The following is a 14,949-nucleotide window of genomic DNA, read 5'->3' as shown; positions in this document are numbered from 1 at the left end:
CATATATGAGAAGTTTTTCTTCAAAGTCAAGGTTTGGGTAAGTAGAGTTAGGTCCATGGAGTCAGTGTCTGGCAGCAAAACAAGGACTTGCTAGCTTTCGTAGATACCTCACAAGATACTTTAAATTTTAAAAATAAAACTGCAATAAAAGACATTTGGGCATCTCAACAAATTCACAGAGATGGGACAGTTATTTTAAGATTTTGAGGAAAATCAACAGCTGTCACATACTTATTGCACTACATCTAGGAGATAAGTACAATTACAACATTAGATCCTGGTAATATTCCTTAGACTGTCACTTGTTTGTGAAGTTGGGTATTCTGAAGTTGTGGCAAAAGCAATTACAGCTAGAGATGAGGATATGAAGTGGGATAGCGCCAGGGTATTCCTTTATGATGATTTTGAGTATTTTGTTTGTGGGGGTGGATATACAAATCTGTGCATGGGATAAAATTGAAAAAAAGATAAAATGTGCACTAATAAATGTATATAAAACTGATGAAATCTAATTTAGGTCTAATGCTTGTACCAACTTCAATTTCTTGCTTTTAATATTATACTATAGTTATGTAAAATATTACCATTTGGGAGAAAATGATGAAGGGTGAACAAGACTTTTCTGTATATATTTTTAAATATATTTATTGAGATATCATTCACATGCCATGCTATTTTCTTATTTTAAAACAGCATTTTTAGTGTATATAGAGTTGTACAACCATCAACACAATTTTGGAATATTCTTAATAATGCCAGATAGAAACTCTGTAGCTGTTTAATATTAGACTAATTCCTCTCTTCCTAGGCAACCACTGACATTCTTTCTGTCTGTAAAAATGTGTCTGTTATGGAAATCTTGTATAAATGGTGTCATATATATATGCTATTGTGCTGGCTTTATTTACTTGGCATAATTTTTCCAAGGTTCATCCATGTTAGAAAACATATTAGTATTTTATTCCTTTTTATCACTAAAAAATTCTCTTATGTGGTTAGGCATTTTTATACATGTATCAGTATATGAGCATTTAAATTTCTCCATTTTCTATAGTGCTGCCATCAACATTCCTGTACAAGTTTTTATATTGACATGTGTTTTGTTTTTTAAAATTTATGTTTCAATCCTCTCATTTTTATTCTGACTCTGCAATTGTTGAGTCATATGACATCTCTGTTTAACCTGCTGAGTAACTATCAGACTATTTTCTATAGGAATTGTACAATTCTATATTTTTACTAGCAGAACATAAGGTTCTTATTTATAATCCACATTTTCTCTATCACATTACCTTGATTTAAATTGCCTCAGTCCTAATGTATGTGAAGTTTTATATCCTTTGCTTTTGATGTGAATTTTGCTGGTGACTAATATTCTTGAGCATCCTTTTCATTGTTTAGTGGCCACTTACATATGTTTTTGGAGAAATGTCCATTCATATACTTAGCCTATTTTTTAATTACATTATTCATCTTTTATTATTGAGTTGAAATAAATACAAATCACTTTACAGATATACAATTGAAAAATTTCTTCTATTCTTTAAAGATAAAGTAGGTGGTGGCCTGACGTGGATGGAGCTGTAGCAAGAGGGATGTCTGGAGTTTCTATTGGCCCTGGACCTCCCATGCGAGGTAATTTTAGTCCCATTTGGGCTCCTGATAGCCCATCATCCTCTGCATGTGGGAAATACCAGGTCCATGACCCTGAGGCTGTTTACAGCCTGGGACTTCCTCTCAAGGAAAATAGTGTCTGGCTAGGTTTCTGAGATGGAGTAATGCAGGATAGTGATCTATCAGGTATTCCAGTGGCTACAGGTCCGATGACCTCCTGCAGATCTGTGTTTGTAAACACCACCGAAGGTGTGCTGTTTCCCAAGACAGTGAAGGAGTCAGGATCCCTAGGCAGCCAAGATTACAAAGTGCTGCGTCTGCTGAACTTTGGGGCAGGTTTCTGGGGTGGCCAAGGGGGCCATCTCCTGGGAAGCCATCTGTCCTGGGAAGTTTCATTATCCCTCAATGTGGCCATTGTGAGGTAACAGGACTTGCTATAGAGGAGACTGTACTGGAGGGAAGCTCTGGGGGAAACCCATCCATACTTGAGGTACCATCAGAGGCTCCTGGGACCCATGCCCCATGATAGGATTGGGTAACATCAAGCCAGGCCCCATTGGGACACCATGAGGAGGTATGTTGTGTCCCATGGCATTCAGAGAGGGCATCTTATTGGAGTAAGAAAGTGACTGAGTCTTTCCCATTTGGCTAAGAGCTGGCATCAGAACCATGGGGATTGGACCTGAAATTTAAGGATTCTGTGTATGAATGCCCATTCCTGGCATATTATTCATTGATGGTAGGTTGGAAGAATGAGCTGGAGGAAAGTCATCATTAGAATTGGCCACAGTCTTGTTGGCATCATGGTATAATGAGGTCAAACTGGGCAAACTTGGACATTCAAGACATGAAAATTGACAGTGGGTTCTGGGAAAGGATCGGCTCTGGAGGCATAGTGTAAGGTGTACTAGAGGGACGACTTCCAGGGATATTCACATAGGCAAGCTAGCTGGCTGTAGCAGGCACCTGACTGTATACTTCCCAGCATGGCTGGGGAGGCCAGGGTGAGGGGAGCTTTACAGTTTGTAGAAATCCCAGCACTCTGAAGGGGAGGTTTGGGAGAGGAGGTCCATCCAGATGATAGGGCAGGAACTGATGAAGACTTGAGGTGAACTGGTGATGCAGCACCAGACCCCAAGACAGGGGAGGACTTAATGGAAGCAGCAGCAGCTGGGCTCACCAGCATGCCTGCCTGTTGTGATGGAGTCTGGGAGGTCTTGAGGTTCCTCGAGGACAAGCCCAGCATCAGGGACTGAACTTGGTGCATGACGGGAGACTTCAGATATTAATTCCTTGTGAAATATACCTGGAAGTTGCCACAGATATATCCAAGGGCTTCCATCCCAGGTCATGCTAAAGTGGAGGAGCTATGTTGAGGTTAGTGGCATTACTAGAAGGGTTAAGAGGAGTGGTGGCATGTGACTGAGCTGGCTGTTAGTTCATTGGTTGGGCCCAATTGATTCTCTGATATTCTGCAAGACACTATTGCTGCCTGGACTCTGAGACATGGGAAGGAATGGCTTGGGGTCCATGCCATACTCCTGTTGAGGGTTCTCACCAAATGGCAGGGGTACCATCTTCTGCTGTGCAGGCAGCATGTCTGAACTACCTGTGTGTAATTTCATCATCTTCTCAGGGCCTGCCCTAGCCTCTCTAATCTTCTGAAGTATCATCTGAGTGTTGGATCCCATGCTGAAATTTAGATGGAAATCTCCCTTTACCTCACTAGGAACCATCTCAAATTCAAGTTCCTGACCAGGGCCTATCTGTCGAGGCATTTCTTTTGGAAAGTCACCCCTAGAAGAACTCAGTGGACACTCAACTGGTAGTCAAAGAAAAAATGGGATTGTTCCTATGCTTCATGTAGCACTGGGAGCCTGGGATCATCTTGTTCATTTCCATGCTGGGCCTGATGCCTTTCATGCTTATCCCTCAGGGAGAACCAGTTGTTTCTCTGTAAGGTACTATTGAAATATTTCTTCAGGCAATCCTTGGGGGTTAGGGAAGTGTTCCCCTAATCCAGGACTCTGAAGGCTCCTTGGCCAGAAGGAAGGTTTCAACCATCTGGAATTTTTGGCCTATCATCTGACCAACTGACTTCAGAAAGGCCTGATCTAGGTGCAGGAGTGGGCACATTTGGCCCTTTTATTTCATGGTTTATCATTCCTGCAAATACAGGGAGATGTATTTGGCTTCCTGGTATGTTGTGATGAGGAACCATGTCCTTCAGGGGCTGAGAATGTGAAATATTGATATCAGAAAATGTCTCCTGTGCTCATATATGAATACATGATAACTCCACATCATGTACAACCACAAGAATGGGAAGTTACACTCCATGTATGTATGATATGTCATATACATTCTACTCTCATATATAACTAAAAATAACAAATAAAAAAAGAGAGAATGGTTTTGTAAACCCAGGCAGCCAGCCTTCACTAGGAGTCATTTGTTTTGAAGGGGATGGCCCTTGAACCACTCCCCACAGCCCATGCTGATGGACCATCATGTCCTGGAAGGAGCACTTCTGTACACCACTTGTTCCTGCATCCTCCTCTTGTCTTCATAAAACTTCTGCTGCAGTTTCAGCCACATTATCTGCTCAGGGGTCATGTATTCAGGGTGTCAGGTCCTATAGGCTCAGACTGGGAGTTGATAAAAGGTGGAACAATTTCATCTGGAGAAAAGGATATATCTCTATATCCTTGAGTTCCAAAGGGAGCTACCACATCTGTCAAGGGCCCAGGTCCCTTACTTAAGCTTTGGGATTGAGCTATCATGGTCTGTATGGGCTCTTCTGTATTTTTCTGAGTTCCATCTAATATGCCAGAATTCTGATGGGGTCCTGATTTTGTCCTCCATTGAATTCTTTCCGTCAGAGAAAAGTATAAGCTGCATATCTCTGAGAGTTTGCAAGGAGTGCCCACAGTACTCCAGCTGCTCCTGAGACAGGCTATCAGGGATTTCTCCCAATGTCAGGGGCTCACCGCTTGACACTGATAGAGATGGAGAGGTTTTGGGATCTGCTGATGAGCTATTGCTCCCCTGAGAGTTAGGGGTCACTGCTCCATTGTTGGGCAGCTATTTTGGTCTGGTACCATCTGGGGGCAATGGAGTGGAGATGGCAGAACTGCCTACAGAAGGAATCAATTTATTTTCTACCACAGAACTGTCATGATACAGGGTATTTAGGGGTGCATCAGGCTTGGGTGCTGATGCCAGAATGAGTTAGCTGTAGTTGGGTGTTTTAGTCAGATATTTTGCTGCTGTGACTAAAAGAACCAACCAGAGCAACTGTAGAGGAGGAAACATTTATTTGGGGGCTCATGGTTTTAGAGGTCTCAATCCACAGACAGCAGGCTCTATTCCTCAGGGCTTAAGGTGAGGCAGGACATCATGGTGGAAGAGTGTGACAGAGAGAAACAGCTTACATGATGATCAGGAAGCAGAGAGAGAGGTCTCCACTTGACAAATACAAATATATACCCCCAAAGTCATGTCCCAGTTCCCACCTCCTCCATCCACACTCTACCACTTCAATTACCACTGAGTTACCCTATCAGGGGATTAATTCACTGCTTGGGTTAAGACTCTTATAATTCAATCATTTATCCTCTGAACCTTCTTGCATTGTCTCACATGTGATCCTTTCAGGGACACCTCACATCCAAACCATAACATCTGGTGTTCTGAGAAGAATTCTGTTCCTGGTTGGCTGGAGCTGGGGGTAGTTGTGGGAGAGGTTTCCTATAACTATCAAAGGCAGATGTCTGTGTATTCAGAGGGACTGTGCGTCTCTCTGTCTTGCTGTTAGTGATGTTCTAGCTGTGTTCAGAGAATTGTTTCACCCTGGTCCTTCAATACAGCTTCTTCAGCTTTATTGGACATCTCAATCGAAAACACATACACCACTTTGGCTGTAATCTTCTGAGCGGGTGTGGTCTTTGGGGCAGTACTTTGGCCATGGGAAAGGGTGGAAGACCTGGGCCTGTAGCAGTTGATGGAGTCATGGAGTATGTTTTCTTTGGGAATCCTAGGACTTTATAAAGTCAGCAGAATTATAATCTGTCTTGCCAGAGTCATCTGGCACATTTGGAGTCCCAGTTTCTCTCTAATTAAAGGAGTTGGTGGACATACTTTGTTGTTTTCTCCTTGCCCTGGACATCATTTCCAGCCCCATTCTTCAGCCTAATGCTCCCATCTGGGCCAGGGTATGACCACCACTCTTGGAGTCATAGGGGGATGGCTGGGATTGGTTGGCTGAGTACCCCCAGTTTACTCTGATTAGAGATTCTGGAATCCAGCTGGGGATTTCCAGATAAGGACATCACTGCAAGAGGATGAACCATCACGTCCTGCTTGATTTGTAGCTACACTGTGGGTTTTCTGATGGAGAGTTCCTCAATTCAGGGTTACTGGAATGCATTGATTGAAATCCTGAGCTTGTAGTCACAAAAAGGGATGGTCTTACTGAGTTCCTCTCGGGCAGCTGCTGGGGGCAGCAGCAGTGGTCCACTGCTTGCTTGGTGTGTCCCTTAGCATTGGTCACCTGCATGCCTTTTTCCTCTTTGTTTTTCTCTGCTGTGGAAGTGGGTCCTTTTCCCATGTAGCTCCCACATTCTTTGGGTGTGTGCCTCCTGCTGCCAAAGGAAAATCTTGCATCTCTAGGGAACTTAAAATCCCAAGGGTCACAACACCACAGTGCTCATCCTAGAGGTGGTGAGTCCAGGAATTCCTTCATTAAAGGTGACACACACCTTTCAAGGTGTCCAATTTATTCTCTTCTTCTACATAGATAACAAGAGCTTTCAGAGAATCATCTCTGCTACCCAAACAAAAGGAAAATTTTAAGACTTAAGTGGAAGGACACTACCTGATCCCACATTCAGTCAATATCTATCTTTCCACTCTCTGGTGATCATCTTTGCTTACATTTCTGAAATTTCACCACTAATCCTGTCTTGCCACCTGGAAGTAGGAGTGGGGGAGGGGCAAGGAGAAGCGGATTAGGGGAGGGGGTTTCAGTTAGGGGCAGCTTTGAATCCCCCAGTGGCCAGGCTGGGCTCAGCGGCAGCAGTGACACATCATCTCCCCCTGCAGCAGGAAAGGCAGCAGCGGTGCCACCCCACTTCCACAGGCACTCATAGGCTCCATTATCTACCTGTGCCTCCTCCGCCTTTCCAGCTCCCCTCTCCTGATACCACCCCTTTCCCCTCCCTTTGACTCTGCCCCAGCTGCACTGCACCAAGAAAGTTACTGCCACCCTGCCTCAGATGCCAGGAGAAAAGTGCCCCCTCCCCTGGCCCCAGTGTTCCACGGGTAGGGGAATGGGGACTGCCCCTACCAAATGCCTAAAGAGTTTACTAAATTTATTTCTGGATGACCTATTTCTTGGTGAGATCATTTGTTATTTCTGAGTAGATACATCACCAATGTTTGGGATATAAATCTTTAATATTATCATACTTTCTTGTTAGATTGTTCCCTTTTCCATAGTGAAGTGACATTCGTTTTCTTTTCTGATTAATATTGACTTGAAGTCTATTTTGTCAGATATGAGATTAGCCACTACTGCATGTTTGTGATATCTGTTTGTGAGAAATATTCTTTTCCATCCTTTTAAATTTAATCTGTGGATGCCTTTGCCAGTAAGTTGAGTCTCTTGTATACAAGAGACTAACTTGCCTTTCAACCCACTCTGACAGACTATATCTTTATTGGAGAATACAGACATTTACATTTAATTTTATTACAGAGGGATGATTTTTATTTCCTTCCATATTCATTTTTATTATAGATTTTTAGTTATGGATAGTAGTTGGGTTCATCCTGACAAACTCATACATGAATGGAATTCAGTTAACAATTCTCCCCTTTTTCCTCTGCCTTTCCCTCCCATCCTTACTTCCTTCTCTCCATTTTAATTTATTTTTAATGTTTAATTTATTCCTGATTTTTAATTTCTTACATGCACTTCTAATGAGTTCTGTTCATTCATTGGCTCTAAAGTCTGTTGTTAATTTTACCTACCTTACAAATAAGTTCTCTAGTACTGGCTTTGTAGTCATGAGTTATTTGTTTTATAGTTATCTTGGAAGCTTTTCTTGTTTAATTTGTGAAGGATAGCTTTGCTGGATATAGCACCTTGGATGACAATAATTTTCTTTCTGGGTATAGTATACATTTTTATAAGCCCTCCTGGTTTTTAGAGTCTATAATGAGAAATGAGCTTAACTCTAAATGGCATACTTCTACATGTGACCTGCTCTTCTTCTCTTGAGGTGTTTACAAGTCTGTTTTTGTTATGGATATTAGACATTGATTCATAATAAGTCTTGGAGACAGTCTTTTAAAAAATCTTGTTGATGTGGGTTTCTGAATGCCTCATGTATTTTGATTTCCATCTCATTCCCAAATTCCCATTGAATTTTTTCCTCATACTTTTTTACCAAAAAGCTTTAGCATGCCCTTGTGTATCTTGGTGCCTTTATCACGGCCAATCATCCTTAGATTTGGTTTATTAATGGTTTCCTGGAATTTCTGAATAGTCTAACCATGGTCTTTTATCATCTATACTTTATCGCAGATTGAATTTTCAAGACATTACATCTTGATTCTGAGGCCTGAATATATTTCTTCTATTTCTCTAATATACTAGTTTAATTTTGATTTTGACTAAGTTTTTAATAGGATTCTTTTTTTTTCTTTTCAAGGTTATTTGTTTGGTTCTTTTTCACAATATCTATTTCTTTATTGAGATTACCTTTAGTCTCTTGTGTTTTTATCTCTTAGTTATTCCTTTGATCTTCTGTTAGTTTGTTTGTCATTTTAGCCATCAACATTTTGAATTTCTTGCCTGGAATTTCATCCAATCAAATAGCTGAAGATTCTATTGTTTTGTAAACTTTTTTGAGATGTCTTATATCCTTGCTTCCTCATTTTTGCTGTACTTCTATGTTGCGATTTGCCCATCTGCTAGAAATGATCTTGCTTCCTATTTTATCCATTGGATTCTTTAATAGACTGCTTTCCCTTAACTATGTGTCTTGAGCCCAGAGTATATCTCTGAATCAAAAGATCCAGTCAAAATTTTATTGGAGCTTTGTTCAATCCCTATGAGGGAAGATGATAATAATGTGAGGCTGAGACAGGAGGATTAACAATTCAAGGCCAGCCTCGGCAATTTAGCAAGGCCGTAAGCAACTAGTGGCTAATCTCATAAAATGAAGAAATAGGTTTCAAGTCAATATTAATCAGAAAAGACAGGAAATTCACTTCCTATCTGAAAAGGGAACTATCCAACAAGAATATATAATAATAGTAAATATTTATACCACAATCAGATGTTCACATGGGAAGCTAGCAGCAAGGGTACCTCTCAAACTTTGCAATCCCCAGACTTCATTGCTCTAAGTGCCTGACCCGAAAGTAGGCAAATTCTGGGTCAGGCTGGCAGCTTCTTTTATTAGTTTGCCACCCCCAGCCTATGCTAACTGTGGTGGGGGGGGCACGCAAAATGGTTCTCACCCTTATAATTCTGATTTTGCTCAGAATCTCTGCTCCTTAGCCAAGACATTTTAGTTGCTTTTTTCTCAACAACTTCTCCCACTATCTCTGGGTCAGTTAACTATTCCACAGGTTCCTCCATGTCCATATTATTTGCCGCACTTCCTCTTTCTCCTCTCTCCTCTCCTTTCTATCTCTTCTCCTTGCTCCACCTCCCCTCAGCAGTAGGCTGGTGGCACTAACACCCCTTCCAGCCAAGCTGGCATGTCTTTAATATATAATTTCTTATAATTTATTCAGTTTCCAATTTTCTGTGTCCTTATGATTATCTAGCTGTCCATTGTTTTATTTCAGTGAATTACCTTAGTAATCCACCTCACTGAGGAATACTCTTCCCACTTTTTAAATCTTGAGCTGAGGAACAGTTAGAAAGTGCACCCCTCCTCTGATCTCATAGCTTCTCCTATCCAAATTAAACTTTTAAATTTACACATATAAGTGAAATAATGTGGTATTCACCTTTCTATATGTCTTATTTCATATAACACAAAGTCCTCCAAGTCCATTCAATATTTGCAAATAATGGAAATTTGTTCTTTTTTAAAACTGAATCATGCTCCATTGTGCATACATATACCACAATTTCTGTATGGACTCACCTTTTGATGTACACTTAAGTCAATTTTATAACTTGGCTATTGTGAATAATGTTGCAATTAATATAGGACTTCAAATATCTTTTTGGCACTCCACATTATTTTCCTTTTGTATATTTTCAGTAGTGGCATTGCTGGGTTATATGGGAAACTCTGTGTGTGTGTGTGTGTGTGTGTGTGTGTGTGTGTGTATGTGTGCACACACATGTGCACTAGGTTATTGAACCCAGGGTCTCATGCAGGCTACAAATTTTTCTTCTACTATGCTACATTGCCAGCCATATTTTTATTTTTTTGAGAAACTTCCATGTAGTTTCCCACAGTGCTTATACTATTCTACATTTCCACCAACCACTTAAGATAATTCACTTTCCTTCACATTCTTGAGGATTCTTTTTTTTTAATGATTTAATACATTAACCTCAAGATACAATTCTTAATATTTATTTATTTATTTATTTATTTATTTAAGTTTTCGGTGGACACAACATCTTTGTTTGTATGTGGTGTTGAGGATCGAACCCGGGCCGCACGCATGCCAGGCGAGCGCCCTACCGCTTGAGCCACATCTCCAGCCCTTGAGGATTCTTTTTAAATCACTTTGATACTAGCCATTCTCACAGGCATGCAGTATCTCATCATGAGTTCAACATTTGCACTTCTCTGAAGACTAGTGATATTAAGCATTTTTTCATATAGTTGACCAATTGTATATTTCTATGGCCCTTGTCCATTTTTAAATCAAATTATTACTTGAGGTTGAATTGTGTGAGTTTCTTACATATTTTAGAAATTAACACTTTATCAGATTATGGTTTGCAAATTCTTTCTTTAAATTTTAGTTTGCCTTGGGGCTGGGGATGTGGCTCCAGCGGCATGCATGTGGCCCGGGTTCGATCCTCAGCACCACATACCAACAAAGATGTTGTGTCGGCCAAAAACTAGAAAAATGAATATTAAATTTCTCTCTCTCTCTCTCTCTCTCTCTCTCTCTCTAAAAAAAAATTAGTTTGCCTCTCCACTTTGTTGATTGCTTCTTTTGTATCTTCATTTTTTTTGTCTACATTTTTGGTGTCTCAAAGAAATCATTGTTTAGACTAATGTCATGAAGGATAATATACTTGAACCTATAAAACTACAAGAAGAAAACATAGCATTATTTAGCTTTTATTTAATAGAATACTTTTATTAGTGATTAAATATTCCTACTCATTATTGACCTGTTCATATATTGTATTTCTTCATGATTCAGTCTTGATAGATTGTATGTGTCTAGGAATTTATCCATTTCTTCTAGGTTATCCAATTTATTGACATATGTTGTTTGTAGCAGTTTCTTATGATCCTTTGTATTTCTGTGGTATCAGTTATAATATCTTCTGGTTTTTGCTGGTTTTATTTATTTTATTGTTATACCTGGGACAGAAGCTGTGGGAGATTTAAAATGGAGATTGAGGTAAGAGTCTGGAATATAGGGTCAGGAAGGCAGATATTGGTCTCAGAGAATCATGCAAAGCTGAAATTGTCAGACAGTGTTAGAACTGTCAGGGAACAAAACAGAAGAAAGGATTCCAGGGAATCAGATAAGACCAAACTATTAGAAAACATGTATCCATGAAGAACAAATAATGCCTAAATAAATAAATAAATAAATAAATACAGAACTCCAGATCCAAGGTCGGTAGAGAATCAAAGAGTGGGATACTAAATCACAGAGGACAATGTAGTGCCCTTTGGTACTAGATGAAAAGTAGTCCCTTCATTACTCTTGTGGACTCTTAGGAGAACTTGGGTTCATAAATACTTGATTCTTTGCAGTGTCTATGCTGAGGGTTTAGTTGGATTACCAGGCTTTTTGTTTTTACTCATGTTTTAGAAGATTTAAATTGAATGCCTTTAAGGTGAGTTGTACTTTATCCTGCTCACCACATCTCCCCTCCCCTTCTCTATCAACTCCTAGTTTAGCTTGTATCAGCCTTCATAGATTATTTTACTTGCTTAAGCCCCTCAAGGCATTTGAGTTTTTGATCTCTGACCTTCTTCCTGCTAGTGAAACACTCTTAAATGTAAGTAAAAGTGCTAGACCTCTTGGAAAGTTTTCAAACTTATCTGAGAAGACAATGTGAGGGCTAATACAAAAAAGGAAGGTTTGCACTGGATTTACTTTATATAATGGTAATTTGATGGAACACACACTAATACTGGTATATGGTAGGAAATATAGGAAATATGCCTATATAATATACATAGGTACATATATTTGTACATATATGTTTAACATTGTGGGATATCAATATGCTTAGAGTGCTTGAAAAAAAATGTTAGTATAAGCTGAAGTCAGTCTTGATGAAGATGGGATATAGGCTTGGCCTTGAAAGATAGATAAGGTTTAGATTGGGAAAAGGAAATGAAAGGCATTCTATTAGATTGAGCCGTATAACATTGTATACATGAAAGTAGGTATTCCACATCAACAAATCTAATAAAAGTAAAAAATACGTTAAAAAACAGAAATTCCATATGGTTAATCTTAACAGGTTAGGAAAATAACATTATAAAAGGAATTAAGGTAAAGTTCTGGCCTTTCTGGAGTTAAGGAGTTTGTGAAAAGGAGAGGAGGACAGTTAAATGGTTAGTAAGTGTGGGGCTGGAGATGTGGCTCAAGCGGTAGCACGCTCGCCTGGCATGCGTGCGCCCCGGGTTCGATCCTTAGCACCACATACAAACAAAGATGTGTCCACCGAAAAAACTAAAAATAAATAAAATTCTCTCTCTCTCTCTCTCTCTCTCTCTCTCTCTCTCTCTTTATAAAAAATGGTTAGTGAGTGGATAAATTTAAGAATAATCTTTCTAGGTGATGTGGCTCATGCCTGTAATCCTAGCAGCTTGGGAGGCTGAGACAGGAGGATGTGAGTTTGAAGCCTACCTAAGCAACTCAGCGATACACTGTCTCTAAATTAAATATTAAAAAGAACTAGGGATGTGGCTCAGTAGCTAATAAGTAAACAAGAGTAATATTATATATCAAACTCAGTAATGTGGTCTTAATTATAGGATATAGAAAACTATTATAAGCAGTCAGTAGAGTAGTGACAAGTTGAAAAAAATAGAGTTTTGATGGAATAAAGTGTGTCGGAGACATGGATGATCACAACCATGGTACAAATTTTCAAAATTTGTCAAGTTCATTTACATATTATTGTAGAGCAGGGTGGACCTATCAGTGTTGCTGAGCTCTTGTCTTTCTTTAGGGCAGTATTTACAAAATCACAATTTAGGGGCATGTGTAAGTACTTATGGATATAAGGACATTAATTTTAATTTAAAATTACAAAAATAAAATGATTATTTAAATATATTTACAGTTTTAAATTAAATCGTTTGAAAATATGTGCATATATATGAAGTAAGCTGGTGTTGGTTAGAAGAGACCAAATGAGCATATTCACGATGCAATCAATTTGTCACTTTGTTACGGCTAACTACTTCTACCTGTAGTGTTGGTTTTGATCTTCACACATTCTTCAATTATCTAAATGTTTTTTCTGTGATTAATTATGAGTTAAAACAGAATACACTAGGAACACTGATACAACATACAAAAATTAAATCAAAAGCATAAAACAATAAATTTGGAAATTTGTCTCATGACACTCGTCACAAGATATCCAAGTTGTATTCATCTGATAAAAAATTTATGCAAAAGAGAAGGCATGGTTGTACATACCTGTAATCCCAGCTATTTGGGAGGGTGATGCAGGAGGATTATAAATTTGAGGTCAACCTGGACAATTTAGGAAAACTGTGAAAAATTAAAAATTTTAAAAGGCAAAGGGAATGGCTCAGTATTAGAGCCCTAGACTAGCATTCACAAGGTCTTGATTCTAACCCTAGTAACATACAACACAATCCTGATGCAGCATATTGAAATTTCTCTAATACCTCAAAAATCAATGAATCAGTGTAAGAAACAAAAAAGACAAAAATTCACATTTAATTTAGTTTTTCCTTCCTATATCCTCTTAATTTAGTGATGGCAGCCTAAAATCTCCCATAACTCATTATTTTTAAATAAAATACAAAATTATATTAATTAATCAGCTATTTAAAAAAGTATAAAACTCAGGAATAATAAATACCTGACATTTGGCTGAATTTAACTATTATTATTCAAAATCTAAGTAAGTAAACCCATTGAAATATTTTACATAGTTGAAAAATTCAGAGATATTTTCCATACACTAGAGATATCATCAGATATTCAGTCCATTTAATTTGAAAAGAAATGCAACGTGGTATCTTTCTCTAATAATACAATATCTCAATAAATGCATGATTATTTTGAAAGGATAATTCTATTATTGAAAAAAGAATGAGGATAAAATATAAGAAGAAAAAAATGAAAGATGAAACCTCTAATTTTCAAATCTATTCATTTATATATATTCAATTTTCAATTAAATATATGTTAGTTTGAATATATTTGTTTATAAATCATAATTTTACTTACCTTATTTACATTTATTAATGTTTTTCCTTGAAAGGAAAAAGGTATATGTCCTTAAACTCTAATTGTTTTTCTTTAAATTAACAAATACTACCTAAAGTATACAGAGTATAAAATGTTTATTTTTATTTTAAAATAACTACTTTGTCTTATATAATGAAAAATAAAATGATTTTTTATTTTTTAATTTTTATTGGGTTAAAAAGATTAAATGTAATTTAAAAGTAAAAAAAAGTTGGGAAAACACTTTTCAAAGTCTTTCAATGATGAAATAAATTATTTTGTATTTACTCTTTCAATACTAAGAAATAAAATTGGAGCCTCACACCTGCTAGACAAGTGCTCTACCACTGAGCTACATCTCCAGCTAAGTTACATACATTCTTAAGGCTGAGAATAGCAATTATCTTATACTCCTATGTAAAGAATTTCAATTTATTACCCTAGAAACTCTTCATTGGACATATCTAGCAGTCATGCTGTTTCTGTTTTGTTTAGACTTTTAGATTCTTTTTTTTTCATTTTTAATGGGTAATTCATCTGGAAGCAATTATTTGCATAAATGAGAGCCATATTTTTCACTTTTTCTGGCAACTAGTTCCCAGGCAAGCTCTCATTCTTTTTGTTTCTTTTAAATTCAGAGTAATTAGCCCTTTTGGGGAG

The 14,949-nt window shown here is 38.1% G+C and overlaps 1 pseudogene; it reads right to left on the bottom strand.

The window, feature by feature from the left end:
• Positions 1–1,543: 1,543 nt before the first annotated feature.
• LOC101954925 (B-cell CLL/lymphoma 9 protein pseudogene) lies at positions 1,544–6,043 on the bottom strand (annotated as a pseudogene).
• Positions 6,044–14,949: the final 8,906 nt, after the last annotated feature.

Source organism: Ictidomys tridecemlineatus, chromosome X, assembly GCF_052094955.1.
Source record: "Ictidomys tridecemlineatus isolate mIctTri1 chromosome X, mIctTri1.hap1, whole genome shotgun sequence".
NCBI classification, from domain to species: domain Eukaryota; kingdom Metazoa; phylum Chordata; class Mammalia; order Rodentia; family Sciuridae; genus Ictidomys; species Ictidomys tridecemlineatus.
This window is presented reverse-complemented; position numbering and strand designations above follow the sequence as displayed.